The following is a 5144-nucleotide window of genomic DNA, read 5'->3' on the forward strand; positions in this document are numbered from 1 at the left end:
GCATGTCTTGATTGATATGTGATGTAGAAAATCCCAGTCCCTGAATTGGTGCTGCCCACAATATCATGTCTGGGAGCCTAACTGTTTAAGAGTGAAGAAAGCACACCAGGCAGTGGTGGCACATGCTATCCCAGCACTCTACTAGAGGCAGGTGGATCTCTGAGTTTGAGGCCAGCCTGGTCTACAGAGCAAGTTCCAGGACAGGCAGGATATATCAAGCAAGAAAGGATGCATTTATTGTCTCTCTGCTCTGAAATGTGGATGTAGTGTGACTAGCTGTTTGAGTTTCTGCCTTGACTTCCAGAAAATGATGACATTTTCATCGTTTTGAAGTTTGGAGTCACAAGTCAATTAAACTTTTCCTCCCTGTCTTAGTTAGGGTGATGAAACATCATGACCAAAAAGTAAGTTGTGGAGGAAAAGGTTTGTTTGGTTTACACTTCCATATCATAGTCCATCATTGGAGGAAGTCAGGACAGGAGTTCAAACAGGGCAGGAACCTGGAGGCAGGAGCTGATGCAGAGGTCATAGAAAATGCTGCTTATTTACTTGCTCCCTGTGGCTTACTCAGCTTGGGCCCTCATCCACAGATCACTAATTAGGAAAATGCCCTAAAGGCTTGCTACAGTCAGATCTTACGGACAGATTTTTTTCAGTTGAGGCTCCCTCCTCCGATGACTGTAGTTTGTGTGAAGTTGACATAAAACTAGCCAGCACACACCCCCCCCCCCAAGCTGCTTTGGTTAGGGTGTATTATCACAGCAAAGAAATAAAGCTAGGACAAAATCCAAGAGAACAGAAAGTACTTTCTCACAAAACCTTGTGCAGGAATGTTTATTGCATTACTCACCACAGTGAGCAATTGGGAAAATCACAAGTATACATCAAATGAAGAAACAAAATGGTGGCATGTCCATACGGCAGAATATAAACTGTTTAGAAGATTCGGGGTGCATTCCTTGACAATAAACTACTGATATAAATGTGTGACATGGATAAACCTCAAAAATATGCCAAGGGAGAAGATAGTCACAAAAGATCACAATATGATGTCTTGTTATTTATACGAGCTGTTTAAAATAGACAGATCCATGGGGACAGAAAGTAGATTAGTGCTTGCCTTGGACTGAGAGGGTCGGGTGAGATAATGAGCAGCGGCTGGTAATGGATATGGGGTTTCTTAGAGGGGGGCTGAAATGTTCTACAATTGATTGTGGGCACGTGCACATACTAATATCCGCTGAACTGGACATTTAAAAGGGGTCAATTTTGTGTGTGTGTGTGTGTGTGTGTGTGTGTGTGTGTGTGTGTGTTGTTCCCATAAACTCATTATAAACTAATCTGTCACACACTAATAGTTTGTCACATCTAACTGCAAAGAACAACTTAAGAAGTCAATTCCCAGTAAAGCAAAAGCTAAATCAGGTTTTGTTTCTGTGTAGAAACTTCCTGTATCTTAGTCCTTCTTATCCCTGAGGAGTAACAGAAGCTCTACATTTCCAAATAGCACAGTTGCGATTGGGAAGAGTCCGAAAGAGAAGAGTATGCCATTCCAGGGCTACTGTTTGTTAATTTTCTTTCACACACAAGGCAGTAACGTTTCTTCTTGTCTGCACAGTGGCATTTATGTTATGACATTCTTTTTTCACTGAGGACTGAGTAATCCAAGTACTAATTAGTACTTGCTGACCCTCAGCATCCCATTCTTAATTTTATTTTTTAATGATTTGTTTTTATTTCATGCGTATGGGTGTTTTGCCTGTATGTATCTATGCGCTATATGTGTGCAGCACCCACGGAGACCAGAACAGGGCACTGGGTCCCCTGGAACTGGACTTACATATGGCTGTCAGTCGTCATGTGGGAGTTGGGAATCAAACACCTTCCTCTGCAGAAACAGCCAGTGCTCTTACCTGCTGTGCCATCTCTCTAGCCCTTAGCATTCTATTCGTACAAATCTCAGTTTGCCCTTGTTGGGCTTTTTCTCACTACAAACAGGAAATTTTTGTTATACTATCTATCTATCTATCTATCTATCTATCTATCTATCTATCTATCTATCTATTTAATTTATTCATTAGTGTTTATGTGTCTCTCAGTGTGTACGTGTTCATGTCTGCAGAGGCTCCCTTGGAGCAGGAATTACAGGTTTCTGCAGGACATCTGGCTTGTTATGTGGATGCTACAATCCAAACCCTAGTCTTCATGATTTCACAGCAAGCACTTTTAACTGCCAAGCCATCTCTGCAGACCCAGACTGTTTGTGAATGTGTCTCTCTGTGTGCACATATGCAGGTGTGCATGCACAGTTGCACACATGTACGTGCAAGCCAGATGCCAACATCAGATGTCTTCCTCAGTCATTTCAACTTACTTTTTTTCAAACAAAGTCTCTTTATGAACCTGAAGTTTGCTGACTTGACTAAACTGGCTGGGAGGTGAGTTCCCATAATTCCCCTGTCTCTGTTTTTCCAGTACTGAGATTACAGACCAGTTTGGCTCCTATCTTTCTTTTAGTGTGGGTTCTGAGGCTTGAACTTGTGTGGCAAGCATTTTACCAAAGAAGCAGTCCTTCATTTTAACACCCTGTGCCCCATGGTGTTTCCTTATGTTGTGAAAAATCATTAAGAAGTTGTGTAGTAAAAAAAAACTCTCTCTCTCTCTCTCTCTCTCTCTCTCTCTCTCTCTCTCTCCTGAGTACCCAGTTACCTAGTTTATGTTATAGTTGTGTCATTTTTTTTCAATTTGAGGTTATATGCTTTGCTTATTTTTAAAATCAGAATGATGATGATAATAATAATACTCACCCCTGGCTTATCATGAGGAAAATCTGCAAAGTCATAAGAATAATAACAGTATATAGTAGAGGTCATAAAGCATTTGCTGTTATTTATGCTGGGTTGTCAGTCATATCCCAGGATTATCTGGCAAAACAGATTCAGTCACACCCAGTCATATGGATAGATGGCAGGAGCCAGGTTCAACCATAATCCAAATGTATAGACTTTCAGGCAGGTTAGCAGGGGTCATTAGGAAGCACTTAAGAGGAATAAGATATTTAGACAAGTAGTGAGACCAGTGGGTAAGGACTAGTCTGTGGTGTGGGAAGTCTTTCTGTCTATGTTTTGCTTTTATTGGTTAATGAATAAATCTGTTTCGGCCAGTGGCTTAGCAGAATAGAGCAAGGCAGGAGTTCCAAGCAGATAGAGGAGGAGAGAGTAGGTGGAGTCAGGGAGAAGCCATGCAGCCCCACCAGAGATAGACACCAGATAGAACTTTACCCGATAAGCCACAGCCAGGTGACCATACACAGATTAATAGAAATGGGTTGATTTAGGATGTAAGAACTAGCTAGAAATACGCTTAAGCTATTGGCCAAACAGTATTGCAAATAATATAATTTCTGAGTGATTATTTCAGGTCTAAGTGGCCGGGAAACAATGAGCAGCCCCAATCAACAAGTCTGAACCATACAACACGGAGACTAGAAAAAATATATATGAATGTTAGTTGGAATAAGGACAATCCTAGTACTAATTCAGGCTGGGAGAATAGGAACCCAAACATAATGGTGGAGGGGCCATGGCTATGAAAAATAATGGTAAAACTGAGTCTCGTGGACATTATACTCATGTGTAAGCTCAGAAAAGCAGAGGTAGAAAACCTGAGACAGAGCCTACAATGGATCCATGCTTGTGGTAGCTGCAATATGCAAATATTTTAAAACTATAATATGTAAATATTTTAAAATTGAACATCATCACTTGTTTTATTTTATCTAAACTATATGACTTTAAAATAGAATTGTATTAAAATCTAATATGTATCATGTTTCCTGATATTCCCTAAAACAATTCAAGTTGTCCGAGATGTTGAAAATAGCTTTGGGAATTAGCTTAACTTTTACTCTAAGCAGAATGGTATGAACAATACTAAAAGCCTTTGTCAGTCATAAGTAAAGATATGGGGTATCTAGTCTTTAAACTCCATTTTGCAAATATTTCAGACATGTTTCCCAGACAGAATTCCTTCCATGTTGATATAACAAAGTGAACAAAATTCCTGAAGTTCTTTATTAGGGCTGGAATATCAATCACACTCATCTGGTTTACAGAAATTGATTCACCAAGCTTGAGTCCATTTATTAACTCACAGGCCCAATACTTTCAGGGGTCCTGAACTACAGAGCTTGAATCAAGGCTAAGGAAGAAGGGATCTGTAACTGTCTTCTTTCACTTCTGACCATCCTGAGCACCATCACAGAAAGGATAAGAGAAATAGAATGAAAAAGAACCTGACAAAATAGCTTGGTTAAAATTAGCCTGAACCATGCTTAGAAACAGATTGCTACTAAAGCAATGGATGTGTCCTCTCTCAATTTCCAAAGCACAACTCTGTCAGCAGGCGTGATGCGTGCATAGTGAACCCTACCATTCAAAGCACAGCCTTTTTGTTATGGAGACTGGAGAGTAGCATCCCCTGTGCTGCCCCTTGGTGAGTATGAGTGATCTGCAAAACCACAGTGCGCAAAGCCTCTGGAGTGTACGGTTACATCTGAAAATAACCCTTCCTGTAAGTCACTGATATCACGAAACAGAGAAATTGCATAAGAGTCACTGTGGACCCATTATAGTACGATGATACTTGTTAGTCTGGCTTAAACCAGGAAGGTATCTAAGGCTCTAAGCTTTGCTCCCCAGTCCTTTGGAGGCTGGGGAAATAAAATGAAGATGAGTGTCTGGGTCCATTTGAAAATCCAAGACCATTAGTAGACTGAATAGGTAATGCATATCTGAGTGCACAGACAATATTAAAATACAAATTCATTTTAAAATGCTACTGAATGTTGATGGTTACTGAAGCTAAGTAAGGGTAACACTAGGCTTGTTGCATGATTCTCTTTTGTGAATGTTTAAAGTAAAAATTTTAAAGTGTGTTCTTAAACTCAGTGAAGTTTTAAAATGTGGTCTCAACCAGTGAATTAGAATTATAAGCATTGCAGTAGTGGTGTTGGAAAGAGGTGGAATTCTTTTCTTCCGTTCGTTCGTTAGTTCGTTCGTTCCTTCCTTCCTAGTTTCTTTCCTTTCTTTCCTTAAGATAAGGTTTTGCTATGTATTCCAGGCTGGTCTGGAACTTGCTAAATA

Source organism: Microtus ochrogaster, unplaced genomic scaffold (genome assembly GCF_000317375.1).
Source record: "Microtus ochrogaster isolate Prairie Vole_2 unplaced genomic scaffold, MicOch1.0 UNK17, whole genome shotgun sequence".
Classification (NCBI taxonomy): Eukaryota; Metazoa; Chordata; class Mammalia; order Rodentia; family Cricetidae; genus Microtus; species Microtus ochrogaster.